General features: G+C 44.5%; 1 protein-coding gene across 4 annotated transcripts in view; it reads right to left on the bottom strand.

Moving 5' to 3' along the window:
* The window catches only part of LOC307096443 (gamma-taxilin-like), a 108,136-nt gene extending 90,993 nt beyond the window's left edge, over positions 1-17,143 (bottom strand). For 2 of the 4 annotated variants that reach the window (XM_079766055.1, XM_079766058.1), the window contains exon 1: positions 16,998-17,143. The gene's annotated coding sequence lies outside the window, so the exon portion shown is untranslated. The other 2 variants (XM_079766056.1, XM_079766057.1) reach the window with 2 other exon arrangements.
* Positions 17,144-18,736: the final 1,593 nt, after the last annotated feature.

Genomic DNA, 18,736 nt, shown 5'->3' with positions numbered 1-18,736 from the left:
TCTTTGCAGGTCCCTTTGTCCAATTTGATCATTCACATGACCCTGCTTAAGACATGAATATCTTTGAGCAGTCACTATTCAGCCTATCATACCACCCATTATAAAAGTTCTCTAAGCTTAGGATTATTCTTCAGAAATGCAAATATTATCTGGTTCTCTTTACATGATACTTTAGATACAGAGGTTCAGAAAACAAGTATAAATGAAGACACTTATACAAAACAAACCATGATCTTGTCTCCAAACTTTTCCCAGTATCCATAAACTATTGAAAAATAGTTGTCTAAAAGTAAATTAAACTCTTTGAACCTTCCTAGTTTCTTTTTTCTATGATTATTCATATTTGGATATTTGCCAGACCTATTTCTAGAAAATAAGTCCATCAATATAAATAACTGTTAATATCCTACCTTATAAAAGAGAAACATGCAAATTGACCACACCTTCGCTACACCCACAGCCAATCAGAGCGAACAAGATGGCGGTTAATTTGCATATGCGGGCGCTGAGTGGCCTGGGTCCAGGAAACATCTTCCGGACCCAGGCCGCTCCTAGCCTGTAGGCTCATGCTTAGGTCCTGAGCGGCAGGGGTCCCAGAACGCCCCCCTGGCCACTCGAAGCCTATGGGTGTAGGTGCCAAGCAACCTTAGCGACATGGGGATGTTCCGCCCCGCCCCCAGCGGCTTGCAAAGCCTCCCACATGAAGCAGCGGTTTGGGGCCACGCCCCCAGCCAAGTGCCAAGGACCAGGGGCTGCTGCTGGCCTCTGGGGTGTGCCGAGACCCTGGTGGCCACTGCTGCGTGCTGCCCAGGGTCCATGCATGTCCCGAGCCTGAGGCCCATGGTCAGGCTGGCTGCTGGCCTCCCCCAGCCGCTTGCAAAGGCTCCTGCACAAAGTGGCGGTTTGGGGCCACGCCCCCAGCCAGACGCCCAGGACCGGAGGCTGCTGCTGGCCTCTGGGGTGTGCCGAGACCCTGGCGGCCACTGCTGCGTGCTGCCCAGGGTCCCTGCAAGCCTCGAGCCTGGGGCCCATGGTGGGGCTGGCTGCTGGCCTTGGGGCGTTTGGAGACGGGGATGTTCCCGCCCCGCCCCAGAGGCTTTCCAAGCTCCAGCACCAAGTGGCGGTTCGTGTCCATGCCCCCAGCTTAGCGCCCTCCACAGGGGGATGGCTGCTGGCCTCTGGGGTGTGCGGAGACCCTGGCAGCCACCACCGGGTGGCAGGGACACGCCCCTAGCCCAGTGGACACAACCCAGGGGCTGCATGAGCTGCAGAGGATACACCATTTAAAAAAAAAAATTTATTGATTTTTTTTACAGAGAAGAGGGGAGAGGGATAGAGAGTTAGAAACATCGATGAGAGAGAAACATCCATTAGCTGCCTCCTGCACACTCCCCACTGGGGATATGCCTCCAACCAAGGTACATGCCCTTAACAGGAATCAAACCTGGGACCCTTCAGTCTGCAGGCCCACGGTCTATCCACTGAGCCAAACCAGTTTGAGAGTAAATAACTTTTCTGACAACTCATTGGCTAAGCTCCCTGTAGGCCACCACTTGCAGTGTTCTTGGTAATTTGGGTTATAAGAATCCAAGAAGGTGATCTAGGGCTTTTCCACCACACTCTTGAAGGAAAAAATGAAGGTCCCTTGAGGGGTCCCAGATTGGAGAGACTGCAGGCTGGGCTGAGGGACAACACCCCCCCACTTCCCCCCTCCCCGCCATGCATGAATTTCGTGCACCGGGCCTCCAGTATATTATAGTAACACTAGAGGCCCAGTCAGTGCATGATTGAATCATGCACGTGTAGGGTCCCCTACACGCTTTTGCTTTTGATCACAGGGAGCTGGGTGCCTGTCTGCTGGTGTCTGAGTGGACAGGCATCCAGCTGCCACGCTTTCACTTTCGATCGCTGGTGCACCAGGCATTTCAGAAGCCTCCGGCGTGGCGGAGGCTTCTGAAAGGCCTGGTGTCTGAGCGGAAAGGCATCCAGCTGCCACACTTTTGCTTTTGATCGCGGGGAGTTGGGTGCCTGTCTGCTGGTGCACCAGGCCGTTCAGAAGCCTCCAGCGCGGCGGAGGCTTCTGAAAGGCCTGGTGTCTGAGCGGAAAGGCATCCAGCTGCCACACTTTTGCTTTTGATCGCGGGGAGCTGGGTGCCTGAGCGGACAGGCACCCAGCTCCCACGCTTTTGATGGTCCGTGGCCGCTGAGGGGGGCTACCCTGCTGTTGAGAGGCGCAGGGGGTGGGACTCCCACCCCTGCGCCTCTCAACGGCCGCTGAGGGGGGCTGCTGCGGACACCTGGCTACTCTGCCGTTGAGAGGCACAGCTGGGTGTCCGCGCAGGCCCCCTCAGCGGCCGCGGATTTGGCCTCGATCTGGCCGTTGAGAGTCGCAAGGGGCGGGAGTCCCGCCCCCCTCAGTGGCAGCAGATCCTTGCCTCTCAATGGCCGGATAGGCCACCCCGAGTCCCGCCCCCCAGCCTCCCACTGCCCAATCGTGGGCGTAGCGGAGTGATGGTAATTTACATTTTACTCTATTATTAGATAGGATTCCAACCTTCAAATGAAAACTATAATTCTAGGACATTTCAGTCAGCCACAATGACTTTGGCAGCTTCTCAGTACTTAAAGACTTTTCTGATGTGACTGGTACTGTCAGAAATCTAATTTTTAATATTATATACCAATATCTGGAAGATCTATACAAATCACCGAATCATTCTTTTCCACATGACAATGCATTACAAAATGACTGAAAGGTATAAGATCCACTTAAAGGAAAAACCCCAGACCACTAGATTTTAACATAACACATTAAAACAAGTTCACTAACAGGGCTTAATTTTAAGTAGGATCTATAATAATAAAAGTGTAATATGTTAATTAGACCAGACATCCTTCTGGAGATCCTTCTGGATGACCTTCCAGATGAAGCCGGGGCTGCAAGGGAAGCCTGGGTCTCAGGTGCCAGAGGGAAGCTGGTGCTGGCAGCCGGGGGAAGGAAGGCCTACTCTTGCACGATTTTGTGCATCGGGCCTCTAGTTAAGTAATCCTCCTATATAATAAAGAGGTAATATGCAAATTAACCCTTACACCCTCACAAGATGGCTGCCTACAACCAGGCCAGCAAGGGGGTTATAGTGAGGGATGACCAAACAACTGAACAAGCAGGCTGCGTGGAGTGACCAGGCCAGCAGCGGGGTTAGTGAGGGACGACCAAACGACTTAACAGCAGGCTGCGTGGGGTGACCAGGCCAGCGGGGGGGGGGGGGGGGGGGGGGGGGGGGGCGGGCGTGAGGGGCAACTAGGCTGGCGGGGGAAGTGGGAGGCAGCTGGAGGAGACCAGGCCAATAGGGGGGTGACCAGGCCGATGGAGGGGGGTCAGTTAGGGGCGACCAGGCCAGCAGAGGAGGGCAGTTGGGGGCGACCAGGCCGGCAAGGGGGGGGGGCAGTAAGTGGCAACCAGGCTGGCAGGGGTGGGAGCAGTTAGGGGCGACCAGACCAGCAGGGGAGAGTGCAGTTGGGGGCAACCAGATCAGTGGGGGGGGGGGGGTAAGTTGGGGGCGATTATGCTGGCAGGTGGCGCAGTGAGGGGCAACTAGGCTGGCAGGGGGAGGGCAGTAAGGGATGACCAACCTGGCAGGGGGGCCAGTTAGGAGTGACCAGGCCAGCAGGGAGGGGGCAGTTGGGGGCGACCTGGCCGGCAGCAGGGGGCAGTTAGGGGCAACCAGGCTGGCAGGGGGAACAGTTAGGGGTGATCAGACCGGCACGCAAAGGCAGTGAGAGGCGATCAGGCCGGCACGGGAAACAATTAGGAGCAATCAGGCAGACAGGCAAGTGAGCAATTAGGAGCCAGTGGTCCAAAATTGTGAGAGGGATGTCTGACTGCCGGTTTAGGTCTGATCCCCAGCCTAAATCAGCAATCGGACATCCCCCAAGGGGTCAAGTGCACCTTACTGACCTGGGTTACAGGTTCAATCCCCAGCCCCAATTAGGGTGCATGCAGGAGGCAACCAATTTATGTGTCCCTCTCACATGGATGTTTCTCTCTCTCTCTCTCTCTCTCTCTCTCTAACCCCACTTTGCTCCCTTCCTCTTTCTCTCTCTTCTTCCTTCTCTCCCTCCCTTCCATTCTCCAAAAATCAATGGAAAATAATATTCTCTGGTGAGGATTTAAAAAAATGAAGTGATAGCATAATTAGATTATATACGATGTTTGCCTTATAAAACAAACACAAGTGATTGTATTTCAAACTAACACCTGTGGCTAATCCTGTATAATAAAAGCCTAATACACTAAGTGTCCAGTTATCCATTCAACCAATCAAAGCATAATCTACACTAATAAAAGAGAAAAATGCGAATTGACCATACCTTCGCTATGCCCACAGCCAATCAGAGAGTATGCAAATTAACCCAACAAAGATGGCGGTTAATTTGCATATGCTGAAGGAGGGAGGAGTGAAGACTGAAGACAGCATAGAAGGAAGAGGAAGGGAAAGCAGAAAGCAAGGCGGCTGTGGGAGGGAAAGCGCGGGCAGGGTGGGCGGCGGCCGCAGCAGAAAAGTGCGGGGCAGCAGCAGAAGAGAAAACACGGGCAGCGGTGGCAGGAGGGAAAGCGCGGAGGCGGGCGGCGGCTGCGGGAGGGAAAGTGTGGGGTGGGGGGCAGAGACGTGGGAGGGAAGGGAAAGCACTAGGCAGCGGCGGGAGGGAAAATGCGGGGCAGCGGTGGTGGTGGGAGGGAAAGCGCAGGGGGGGCAGCGGCTGCGGGAGGAAAAGTGCGGAGGGTTGGGGGCCAGCGGTGGTGGGAGGAAAAGCATGGGGTGGGGTGGGATGCAGAGGCGGCAGGGAAAGCGCAGGGGGGCGGGAGAGGTGGCGGTGGTGGGAGGGAAGCCCGCCGGAAGCCCTGTTCTTGCAGGAATCTTCCTGCAACGGGCCTCTAGTATGCTAATGATATGCTAAGGTTGCTCAACGGCTCGCTATGACATGCACTGACCACCAGGGGGGCAGACGCTCCAACCAGCAGATTAGCTTGCTGCTGTATGGCCATGCTCTGGAGCCCTCCTGCAGTCCCTCCCCAGCTGGCCAACCAATCAGGGGGGCTGCATAATCAACCCAAAAGGGGACGCCCAGGCCACCCTCTGCAGAACAACCCATCGGGAGGCTCCACGATCGAACAAGGTGGGGGGGTCTGCGATCATCCTCTGTGGGGCGATCAATCAGGGAGCAGCACTGCAGCGGGTGGGCAGGGCCTCCCTCTGCAGGGTAATGGATCTGGGGCCCTGCAATCAATCGCCCCACAGAGGGAGGCTCAGGCCACTGGCCAGTGATGCTGTAGCATGTGGGTAGAGCCAGCCAGTGATAGCCACGTGGAGGGAGGCCAGCCAAGCGATAGCAGGAGGTGACAGATGGCAAGCAATAGCAGCGGCGGGGGTGGGGCCAGATGCCAGCAGCCAAGGGAATGAAAGCCCTGATCACCAGACATGCCTAGGGACCCTACCCGTGCACTGCGGAGTACCCAGCTGGATCAGGGCCGATCGGCCTCCCCAACCTCCCGCAGCCCCTCTCCCCTGGCCAGCCCTGCCCCCAATCACCTCCCCCACAACTCCCGACGCTGACAGGAGGGAGCCTGATTCCTGTGGTCCCTCCCCGCAGCCAGCGTTGGTGACAGAGTATGTCTGAAGACCAACTATTGTCACAACGTACCTCTGCAGCCAAAGAAAGCTGGCATCATGGACAGAATGTATCTGAAGACCAATTATTGGCACAGGCCGGGCTGAGGGACCCTCCCCAAGTGCACGAATTTCGTGCACCTGACCTCTAGTCTTCAATAATTATGTTAAGAGAACATGAGATAAATGGAATGAATAATTCCTTTGGAGCCAAAAGAGCAATTCTCGGAATATACCACTTACCACCTCCTATGTGGCCATGGGGAGAGGTCAATCTCTTAGTTTCCTATTCTGTAAACCAGGATGTACAATACCTACCTCACAAAGTTGTAAGAAGATTAGATATAAAAAATGTGAATTGTTAGTCCATAGTCCAAATGTTTTAATAATTTGAGAATAAGGACTTTTTACAAAATGCACTCTCTCTTAATTTCCTATTACTATTGCCACAAATTACCACAAACCTTATAGATTAAAATTCACATTTATTATCTTAGAAGTCCAAAATAGGTCAGCAGGGCCACACAGCATAATATATCCACAGGTATCAGACATTAGAACACAGGCACCTTTCCGAGGGACATTATTCTGTTTACCACACAATCACAGTAATGTGATCTACATTTCAAATCTTAAACAACATATTATCTTCTAAAACACTTAGCCCTGGCTGGCTTTGCTCAGTGATTAGAGCATCAGTCCAAGCACCATAGGGTTCCAGATTCAATTCCCAATCAAAGGCATGTACCTGGGTTGCAGGTTCCGTCCTCCCCCCCACACCACCCCCCCATCCCCATCTTGTCAGGACGCCTGTAGGAAACCATCAATCATTGTGTCTCTCTTACATCGATGTTTCTCTCTCTTCCTCTCCTCCTCCCTCCCTTCCACTCTAAAAAACCAAGGGAAAAAATATTCTTGGTTGAGGATTTACAAAAACAATCCTACCTAATAATCCTACCTAATAATAGAGTAATATGCTAATTGACTGTACCTTTGCTACACCCACCAGCCACGCCCACCAGGAAACCGTCGCAGGGACACTGGGTGCGGCCGAGCCCAAGGCTGGGAAAGCCTCGGGCACCAGTGGGGAGCCTGCACGGATCGCAGGCAACCACCGGGGGTCAGCTCCTGCGATCCGTAGCAGGGAGGCTGGGGTGCAGCTGAGCCCAAGGCCGCCGCCCGGGGCCAAGCCCCGACCCTGAAAAAGAAGGCAGAAGGCGGTGGCCACAGCCAAGGCCTGCATCCCTGGTGCGGCAGAAAACTGGTGCAGGCAGCCAGGAGAATGAAGGTCTATTGCACGAATCTTCGTGCAAACGGGCTGATAGTACATAAATAAAAACTAAACTACTAGCACAACTTTTAGAAACCATTTCCCAGGTAACTAGTCTAACTTATGGGAACAGAAAAACAATGTCTTCTTTGCAAATAAATATTACTATGGCAGATTAAAGGTTTAAAAAGTGGAAAGTCATTCTTCGGAGATTTTAAAAATATTACATGGAATTTAAATCAACCCCCAAGAAAATAGATATTAATAAAAATTATTCTAGTAGCACAGGAAGACTGCATTGGTAATCTGATAGGCAAGTATTTTCTATCAAGTAAATTAATTTACAGAGGTGTTATGTGTCAACATAAATTAACTAGGAAATAAATTGAATCAAACAAATATAATCTCAGGATTTATATCTTTTCTCTTCTGAAAATGTCTACTTTGAAAAACATTAAACATTGCTAATCCTCAATGCTGTTAAACACTACATTCAATTTTTTAGACATATATTTTTTGTCATCTTTTTTTATTTTGTTAATCCTCACTTAAGGATATTTTTCCACTGATTTTTAGAGAGAGTGGAAGAAGGGGGAAAGACAAAGAGAAATATTGATGTGAAAGAAACACATCAATTGGTTGCCTCCTACAACCAGAGCCTCCATGGAGGAGTCTGCAACCCAGGTACATGCCCTTGACTGGAAATGAACCCGGGACTCTCTGGTCCACAAGCTGATGCTCTATCAACTGAGCCAAACTGGCTAGGGCTACATTAAATTTTTATTACATTTTAGCTTTTTCAAATACTGTCATATCCATTGTTTTTTATGAAAGTTATTTACATTATTACCAAAGAAAAATAAAGTGCAGGGTGAGAAGAAAAAGTAGGCAAAGTAGTTTATTTGAGACATTTGTTTAAAACTTACTTAATACAAGCAATCACTTTTCATGCAAGAGGTATGCTTTTTGTATTATCAATTACACAATCATATACTATATAAACTTCACTGACTAAGAGTTATGTCACTAAAGCAAGTTTTTAATTTTTAATCAAATTTGTTATCCACATGACCACTTCACAAAATTAAGCTTACAGTGGAGGGACATCACTGATAATTGTAAAGGGGGCAGTTCTAGAAATAGATTCCTACTCTAAAGCAATGATTCAGCTGGCAAAAACTGCCCAAATCAATTTTTTTGACATTCTGAAATCTAATAAAAAGTTACAACAACCAATGGAATGCTTATTGAAGAAAGAAGCTGCTACATTGTAAAAGACCATTATGACATTTTAAGATACCTACCTCTCCTTCCCTAATCTCTAGCTATGAAGTGGGTAACATTCTGATGCTTGCTATTGCCAGACTGGGTGATCAAGACTTTGCTCTTAAGAACACTAATGGTGGGTTTTGACTTATATGGCAGCTCTCCCCAAAGACTGGCTCAGGGATATGTCTTATTTTGCCAGCCTCGGAATTTTGTCAGGGCTGCTGTAGACTTCTGGTGTCAACTGTTAAAATAGCAGCCACAGCCACCTGAACCAAGGAATAATAAATTGACAACAGATGCAGCACACAGAATAAAAAGCATATAAAGAAGATTGGAAAAGAAGGCACATGAAAAAATAGGACTTTTCAAGAAGCTCCATGTATCTCAGGAAATGTAGAAGACTACATATATCCAGGGCAAGATGTATGCTCAGAAAATTCAATGTTTTATATCTGGTTGTGCACAAAGAGGAAGTATATATGCTAAGAAAAGTTTGAAAGGGTTAAAGAAGTTCACGAAACAAAGCTAATTTTACAATTACAATTTACACATTCAAGGAAATTTCTTTCAAATCAGTAGCTAATCTTGAAGTTAATAAAACAGACTTCAAAGACCACACAGGACAAAGTATCTATAATAATAAAAGGGCAATATGCTAATTAGAACGAACATCATTCCAGATGTCCTTCCTGACAAAGCCGGGGCGGAGAGAAGCTGGCCTGGGTCCCAGGTGCCTATGGGCAGCTGAAGAAGGGAAGCAGCCCAGGTCCCAGGTGCCAGAGGGAAGCCGGTGCTGGCAGCTGGAGGAAGGAAGGCCTACTCTTGCATGAATTTTCGTGCATCAGTCCTCTGGTACATAACATTCCAGATGACAACTCAAATATGCCAAACAGAAGGTGCAAGTTTTCAGGTTATTAATAAAAGAATAATCATGATGAAATTGCTAAAACCTATGATAAGAACAAATCTTCTACCTGTGAAATTGAAAAGAAAAAGAAATCTGTGCTGATTCTGCTGTCACATCTCAAACTGCAAGTTACAGTCCTAGTATGTGGTAAAAGTACTAGAGATGGAAAAGATATTAAATTTGTGGGTGGAAGGCCTGAACAGAAAACATGTTTCAATTCACAGCATCATTTTATACCAAAAAACACTGAGCCTATGTGAAGACTTCAGCAAGGGATCTCCTGAGACAACTGACACCAAACCACTTACTGGAAGTAGGAGTGATTATTCAGGAATAGGTTTGGACTGAAAAATAAATAACTAGAGAATAGAGAGAAAGAGACCACATTCACATAACTTTTATTACTATTGTAATAACTATTCCATTTTTTATTACTGTTGTTAGTCTCTTAATATACCTAATTTAAATTAAGCTTTATCATGGGTATGTAAGCATTGGAATAAACAGTATATACAGGGTTCAGTATTCCAGTGGGTTTCAGGCATCCACAGGGAGTCTTGAAAAATATCGCCCATAGAAAAGGAAGGGGCTATTGTACAAACTTTATAAAATAACTCACTATACAAGTAAGACAAAGTCACTAAACAAAGAACTACAACCAATAATGAGCAGCAACAACAAACCTTTCCAGAGTTCGGTATTCATAACTGCCTGTTCCTTACTTACTGTCTTGACCAAGTATTACTGAAGCTATTTTTCTTTCCACACACACCTGAATTCTGGCTTACCTATGATAAAGCACTAAAACACAAAATATGCCCTTATTAACAGCTAATCCCAATCATTAGCTAAGACACATTTCCCTGTACAACTGCAACAAACATCTGTCTGCTCACTGTTTTGTTTGCTCAATTTCCCCTTAAAAGATTCTATTAATCCTGCTTACCTTTCCCAATGAAAGAAAAATAATTATCTGATATTGTACTTAGTTTAGATGGAAAAACATAATAGTCAAAAAATTACAACAAAAAAACTACAAGTAGTAGTTGGTTTGCGACATCCCATGCACTGAAAGGACACCGATTTGATTCCTGGTAAAGGCACATGCTCAGGTTGTGGGCTAGATTCCCCATGTAGTTCTTCTCTCACATTTATATCTCTCTACTTCTCTTTCTCTCTCTCTCTCTCTCTCTCTCTCTCTCTCTCTCTCTCTCTCTCTCTCTCTCTCTCCCCACTTCCTTCTCACTCTATAAACACATAAATTAAATAAAATAAAATAAGTAAGAAACATGAAAGTTTGGGAAGCTTACAGGAATAAAAGAAATTAAGACAAAAATGTTTTTGAGGAAGAAGGCCTGACACTAAGCTTACTAGATATATATTTTAAATCAATTGTTGTAAATATCTGCCTATTTACAAAGTGCTAAAGGGAATCAGAAAAACAACATATCAACAAAATAAGAGCATTAATATGTTACTTTAAAATGAACCAAAACAGAAATTACACAGCTAAAAGTTCAATAACTGCAATTAAAAATTCACGACATGTCCTGGCTGATGTGGCTGTGATTGGAGTGTCGGTCTGCGCACTGAGGGTTGCTGGTTCGATTCTCAGTCAAGGGCCATGTGCGTGAGGTACAGGTTCAATCCCTGATCCCAGTCAAGATGCATTTGGAAGTCAACCAATCAATATAACACGTCAATGTTTTTCTCTCTCTCTCTTTCTCTCTTCCTCTCTCCCTCCTCTCCCACTGTCTCGTAAAGTCAATGAGAAAAATATCCTCTGGTGAGGATTAACAACAGCAACAAAAAAAATTCACTACACAAGTTCAACAGCAGAATTTAGCAGGCAGATGAATCAACAAACAGAAAGCTAGATCAATTAAAATTATGCAGTTTGAGAAACTGAAAGAAAAAAATCAACAGAACTTAAGAGACTTATGTGACACCAGCAAGTATAGTGGTATACACATAATGAGAATCACAGAGGACGAGGAAAGGGGCAAGAAGCATATCTTAAGAAATAATAGCCAAAGAACATCTCATATTTGATGAAAATCATCAATCTACACATATGCTCAATCTAAGTATGATAAACTCAAAGATTATCCTTCAAAATGAAGATATTAAAACACTAGAGGCCTGGTGCACGAAATTTGTGCACGGGTAGGGTCCCTAGGCCTGGCAGGTGATCAGGGCCAATTGGGGTCTCCCTTCCCCGGCTGCCAGCTGCAGCCAGGGTTTTCCTTCGTTCTGCCTTGCCCCTGGTGGTCAGCGCACATCATAAGTGAGCGATGGAACTCCCAAGGGGACACTTTGCATATTAGCCTTTTATATATATAGATTCCTGATAGCCCTGGCCAGTGTGTTCAGTGGTTAAGAGCGTCAGCTCAAGCACTGGAGGGTCTCAGGTTGGATTCCTGGCTCCAGTTGGGGCATGTTCAGGAAGCAATCAATTGATGTGTCTCTCTCACATTGATAGTTCTCTCTCTAAATATCAATGGAAAAAATATCCTGTGGTGAGGTTTAACAAAAAAAAGAACAAAATAAAAAAACATTCCCAGTTAAATAAAAACTTCTAGTAGATCTGCAATACAAAAAATCCAAGGAGAGTCCTTCAGACAGAAATAAATGGACAGTCCAAATTAACTCAAAACCATAACCAAATAAATAAACAATAATAATAAAGATAACTGTACAATAATTATAAAAAAGTTTTATTGTATTTTTGGTGTGTAGCTCCTTTTTTATCTACATGACTTAAAAAGCAACTTAAAAAATAATTATAAATCTACATTATTAGCAAATAGATGCATTAAGATTTAATCTCTGACAAAACAAGACAGACCTGTATACAAGCAGATTTTTTATATAGTAATGAAACTAATTTGATGTTAATTCAAAAAAATAAATGTAAGATGTCAACTGTAATACTGCCCCCCAGGAATCCACTAAAAAGTAACTACACAATATAAAAAAGAGAAATGAGAACAGAATTAAAATAATCTATTACAAAAGAAGGCAGTATGAAGGAAATGAGAAAAAGATAAAAGACAGATAAAAAACAAAAAGCAAAATGGCAGAAGGATATTCTTCCCTTACAGTAATTAGTTTAAATGTAAGTGAAATAAACTCTCCAATCCAAAGGCAAAAAATGAAAAAAAAAATTAATGTATTCTTATTAATTTCAGAGAGGGAGAGAGAGATATAAATACCAATGATGCGAGAGAATCATTGATCAGCTGCCTCCTGCACATCCCGCACTGGGGACTGAGCCCGCAACCTGGACATGTGCCCTTGACCGGAACTGAACCCAGGACCCTTCAGTCCATAGACCAACTATCCACTGAGCTAAACCAGCTAGGGTAAAAACGACACATTTTTTAAACCATAATCCAATTATATGCCATCGACAAAAGAATCGCTTTATATATAAATAGACTGAAAGTAAAATGACAGAAAATGATATTCCATGACAACTGTAAGCAAAAGAAACATAACCCTGGCCAGGTGGCTCAGTTGGTTGGAGCACTGTCCATACACCAGAAGTTGGGAGTTTAATTCCCTGCCAAGGCACATAGCTAGGTTGCGGGGTCTCTCCCCATTGGGGATGTTCAGGAGGGAACAGATTGATGTTTCTCTCTCACACTTGTGTGAATATGGAAAGTTTGTAGGCAATGCCATCCTCCCTCCTTCTTCCACACACACCAAAGGGTTTGAGGTATGGTGCTTCATACCAGTCAGGATGCTAAGTAAAGCCTGGGTGTATGTTGCAGGGGAACAATGCAGCACCCTCCTTCAGTCAGTCATAGAAAAGGGACAAAGTCTAACCTGTGTCGATGGACTGAAGCCTTGTCCACCATGAAGTGAATGGGCCCAATCAGGACATTCAAGAGTAGAAGAAATGCCAAAACAACAAAGTATATTTTCTTGTCAATGGTGAAACCTCTTTCCAAAGGAAACCTAAAAAAAGGCATAATATCTTACATTTATGCTGGGGATATTGGCATGTCTTCTTTCATACCAGTTTCCACACTGACTCTGTGGGTGTAAAAAACACCTTGTTGTAAGAACTCGAGGTTATAGAGGATTATGTGAAAAGAGCCTTGGATTGTGTTCTGACTAGAGTCAGCTGGGCTGAGAAGAAGAGGTGGGTTGGCAAGTACTGGCACTTGGAGTCCACACAAGTGCTTGACCTAGTTGCATTGGGACTTATTCTGTGAGCACAATTCCATTTCCTCTGTTGGAAGCATCAAATGCCTGTAAATGTATCAGCAGTTGACTGGCATCTATTTGAATTCCCACAGTCCAGGTTACCCATGGCAGAGAGAGCACCCCTTACTGCTCCTCTCAAAAGAGCCACTGATACTTAAGTCTCATGCATTATCACAGCTTTAGAGGAGAGACAGGTTTCTCCTGATGCATTAGAAAGCATTGTAGGGCAAAGGAAACTAAGGGGAAAATAAAATAAAAAGCTTCTGCACAGCAAAAGAAACCATCAACAAAACAAGAAGAAAGCCCACTGCATGGGAGAACATATTTGCCAATGTTATCTCCGATAAGGGCTTAATCTCCAATATTTACAGGGAACTCATACAACTTAACAAAAGGGAGATAAACAATCCCATCAAAAAATGGGCTAAGGACCTAAATAGACACTTCTCCAAAGCAGACATACAGAAAAGAGACATATTAAAAAATGCTCAAAGTCACTATTCATCCTAGAGATGCAAATTAAAACCACAATAAGGCACCATCTCACACCTGTCAGAATGGCTACCATCAACAAATGATAAGTGATGGGGAGGATGTGGAGAAAAGGGAACCCTTGTACACTGCTGGTGGGAATGCAGACTGGTGGAGTTTTCTCAAAAAATTAAAAATGCAACTCCCATTTGACACAATAATCCCACTTCTAGGGTTTCTTATCCTAAGAAACCCAAGGCACACATCCAAAAGGATATATACATCTCTATGTTCATAGTAGCGCAATTTACAATAGCTAAGATTAGGAAACAGCCCAAGTGCCCATCAGCAGATGAGTGCATAAAAAAATAGACTACTACAATGGAATACCACGCGGCAATAAAGTAAAAATCCCTTACAATTTGCAACAGCATGGAGGGACCTGGAGAGTTACACCGAGCAAAATAAGCCAGTCAGAGAAAGATAAAATATCATCTCACTCAAATGTGCAATCTAATGAACCAAATAAACTGATGAACAAAAACAGACCCAGAGTCACAGAAGCATGAACAGACTGTTGAACTTCGGAGGGAAGACAGGGGAGGGTGGGTGGGAAGAGATCAACCAATGAACTTATATGCATGAGTGCATAACCCATGATAGAGTGGTGAAGGCCTGGGGTGAGTACAGGGTGGAGTCTGGCCAGAGAGGTCAATGGGCAGGGGGCCATACATAATACTTTCAGTAATAAAGATTTATAATAAAAGAAAAGCATTGTAGAAAGGGGTGGGAACACAAACATTTTGATTCTATGGCAAAATAGGAGAGGTTTTGTATTTGCTATGCAACTCTTTAAAAGAGTTATCTTTGTGCCCAGGCTCATGTGGCTCGTTCGAGTCATCCTGTACAATTTACAATAGCTAAGATTTGGACCTGGAGAGTATTATGCTGAGTAAAATACTGTTTATTATTTCTATTCATGGCATATACCTACATTGTAGGTTCGATTCCCGCTGGGTGCATATGGGAGGCAATAGATCAATGTTTCTCTGTCTCTGAAATCAGTGATAGCATATCCACAGATGAGTATTAAAAAAAAAAAAAAAAGTGGCAAACCTACAATTGCACAAAATAGTCTTGAAAGCAAAAAATTATTACAAGACAAAATGCATTAAATTTTGGTCAAAGAATCGTCAATGAAAAAATATATGACTACAAATGTATATGCACCTACCATCAAAACTGAAAAATGCAGAAGGAAAAATAAACAGAAATCATGGAAAAAATAAGCTATTCTAAAATAACAGAACCCAATAAAAGCCATCTCCTAAAGAGTCATTTTTCTTTTAATTTCCTCAATAACTTTTAAAATAACTAAAATTATACATTATTTCTGCTTCCTAAAAAAGAGGCTCAGAAGTTAAAAAATATTTTTCAAGTTAGTGATCCAGAAGAAATTTAAAAAATTAATGATCATAAAGAATTTACGTACAAGTGATTTTACTGATAGAAGATATTTTCTCAACTTTTTAAAGTGAAAATTGAAAAAGTAATATTTAATCAAGTATTTCAATCTCAAGCCATAGTCTGTTAAATGAGGAAAGGAACTGAAAAGTAAAAAGATTCCCAGAAAAACATGAAGCAAGGAAATGAGAAAATGAGTATACAAAATGAGACAATAGAAACACAGATAGGTTCTACTCATATCCAGCTATTAACCAGAAAAGGTTTAAATGCTTATTGATTAAATCTTTCTTGCTAATTCAACAATTTTCTATTCTCATCCTAAATAGTATAAATAGGAACTTATGTTCCAAATTCCAGTGTTTTGCTTTCTTTTTAATCAGAGTTATTCCTTGGGAAAGAACCTACAAAATCATTGCCCAAAGTGACAATTTGTACTAGGTATAGCAGAGATTTTGAACTGGTGTGCCTCAAGAATTTTTAAAACATGCAAGATGGGCACTGATTTCTTTTTCCTTAGATTGTTAAATTTAAAAATGACAACAGCCAAAACAAATATATTTTTAAGTGTGCCACAGAATTTTAGTAATTAATGTGTACTGATATGAAAAAGATTGAAAATCTCTGGAACATGTTCCATCCTCAGCTTCTTTTTCAAACCTGCAAATACTGTATCTTTTGAAGCTCATTAGACATATTAGAATATTATTTTACAATTTCAGGAGTGAAGGTTTCAATATATTCAAATGAAAGGCCCTTTCCCTGCAATTTATCACTCCAACGTGTGAAAACCGTACACATATAGCCCAGCTGCTAGATATTTGTAGAATTCTAAGCACTAAGCCCAGAACAAGTGGAGTTCTACCATTATGAAGGTCTCAACATTCTTGTATTCAGAGAGAGGTAAGTAAAAGACAAGTGGAATATTACAACGTGCTTTCCAGAATGAAAGACAAAAGGCTAGGTGGGAAAAGGCTGAAGCACACCACAAAGGGAAGAAAGAAGGAAGACAGACACACACCACACACACACAGTGAATGAAATAGTTATTACAAAGACTATGATGCTCACCAATTTTGTTAGACCGAGGTCCTCCGAAACCACCTCCGCATCGTTTGGCCACATGTCGATTCTGGCAAGAGCCACAAGTTCAGGAAACAAATGACCCTAACATCTCTGACTCGGTCTCCAACCAGTCCGCGATTTGGCGGACAGCAAAAGACCAAAAAAAAAAAAAAAGGGGGGGGGGGGGGGGACACCGCCATTATTTAACTGCGCAACAACCTGGCCTTGTCTGCCCGGGCTCACCTCTCTGAGCGTCAGCGCACCTGCCGAAACCCGAGGGCAAGCCCTCACTGCGGCGCCCACCACCGAAGGCACCTGGACAGTGTGGGGTGGAAGAATGGACAACGGAGTCCTAGGATCGTGGGGAGACCATGTATCGCTTGCCGCACGTGGTGTCACAAACTGCACTCCCCTGCCACATTCCCTTTATCCTTCAGTCTGGACTATATTTTCATCTTCATTACTCAGCTGAGAGTTCTAAAATCCAAAAATTCCCCTCCACTCCGTTTATTCCGATACAACGCCACACACACCTGTTCCCGATGTCGTCACCCTTGGAGGAAAAAAATCCGAAAGTTCGTCTGGTGGCTAGGGTTAGTGTGACAAGCGATCCAGTTCACTCTATACCCTGGCGCCCAGGGGCAACCAGGACATTTCCCGAACTTACCGGCTACCGGCTTGGTTGTAGTCCGATCCTTTCCGGTTTCAAAGGTGTCCTCAGAGGCGCCGCCTATTCCCCATGCTCCCTCTTTTACCTGCGTCGCGCAGACGTAACGGAAGTACACCCAAACTCTAAAAGGAACTAGCAGCCTGGCAGCCAGTGGCGCTCCTAAGCTTCCGAAATCCAGAGGCCAATGACTGCGCCGCAGGCTACCCACGTGACCGGAGATGGTTTGGTCCCTACGCTTTACTGTGAGATAGGGGTGGGGAGCAAATGACACTGGGCTGGATTTATAAACCAAAGGGCAAACAGAGGGCGAGTGAGTTCGCGCAGACCGAGAAACATTATGGAAGGCACTGCAAGTCCCAGCAACCCGCGCGACCCTAATTCTGAGTTTAGGATGGGGATTAGAGCGCAATTGTAAATTCTGAAAAGAAAATCCGACGTGCTACGCGTGCAGCCCACTGGGATTTGTAGTTTTCAAGGGGAGTATGTACCCCAGTGATTAAAGGCACTAGAAGAACTTTGGAAATATTCCAATGTTTGAGAGGACGAAAGATCAGGGTCAGGTGAGAACAATCATAATGTGTTTGTGTTCCAGTTCGGTCACGTGCTGTTCTCAGCCAGAATCATTTGGGGCAAAGGGGTCTTACTTCGCAAAAAAAGCGTACTGGCTTTTAGAGTACTGGCTTTTAGAATTTCAGTTTTCCTGCTGGACACCTGTCTAGAGCTCTGCCTCTATCCCAGAATCCTCAACATCGTTTACCCCTCCAGAATTACAGCATAAGATAGAGATCACTGAGATCTTTGGCTAACCCACCCTTCATTCAAACACAGTGATCCACAATTGCTTCAGGATTCCTTCTAGTTGAAACGATTCTATTGTCTCCACCATGTTTCCTTTCTTAGTTTTATAATAAATTTGGTTTCTGAAAGGTTTAAGTCCATGGTGCTAGAGCAGGCTAAATAGCCATCTCAGACGGTGAATAAAGAAAAACTGAATTTTTTAATGAATGGCATATTCTTAAGGGAAGGGCTACACAGCACTGAGACAAGGGGTTGAGGTCAATAATGGCAGCAAAAATGTACTTAGGCCAGTGAAACAAAGAAGGGTATAGAAGAAGCAACAGGGAAGTCTCAGTTGGGCTGCCTTAGCTCACTAACAAGTGAGAGAAAAGGGGGCCTTGGAAATAGATTCAAGGGGTTAGCCCCAGATGAGCTGCGGCTGCCCATTGCTCCCCTGGTATTGACAGTGATAGGGGCAGAAATAGAATGTTGGGCAACCAGCTAGAATTGTAAGAAATATTAATCATGCTCTGTTACCCATTATTGTTTTATTCTGATTAAAGAAGGCACATTCTAACCTGGCTGGCAGCTGCATTGGGGACCTGGGAGCTTACCTGGAAGTGCAGACCATCATCCCCATTTGGAGCTGCCTATTATCATGGAAAGATTAACAACTTTGCTGCAGAAACCAGAGCAGCCAGACCTTTGAAGATCTCTGCACTTTTTTTCCATATCACTGAATCCTTTAAAGAACCCTCTGCTTACCTGTAAACTGCCCATTTTTTTGCCTATTTCTCCAAGTAATCCTTTGTACATCTACCAATATAAGCAGGGTAGAACAGATTTCTGTGGATGATCTGCTGCTCTCCTATGCTGTTGGCAGGATTGGAATAAAAGCTCATAATTTTCAAACCTATCTGCTTAATTGGTTCAAGTAGTGGTAGTGACAGGCAGCACAG

This window comes from Cnephaeus nilssonii (genome assembly GCF_951640355.1).
Source record: "Cnephaeus nilssonii genome assembly, chromosome: Y".
NCBI lineage: Eukaryota > Metazoa > Chordata > Mammalia > Chiroptera > Vespertilionidae > Cnephaeus > Cnephaeus nilssonii.
The sequence above is the reverse complement of the archived record's forward strand: the minus strand, read 5'-3'. Positions and strand labels throughout refer to the sequence as shown.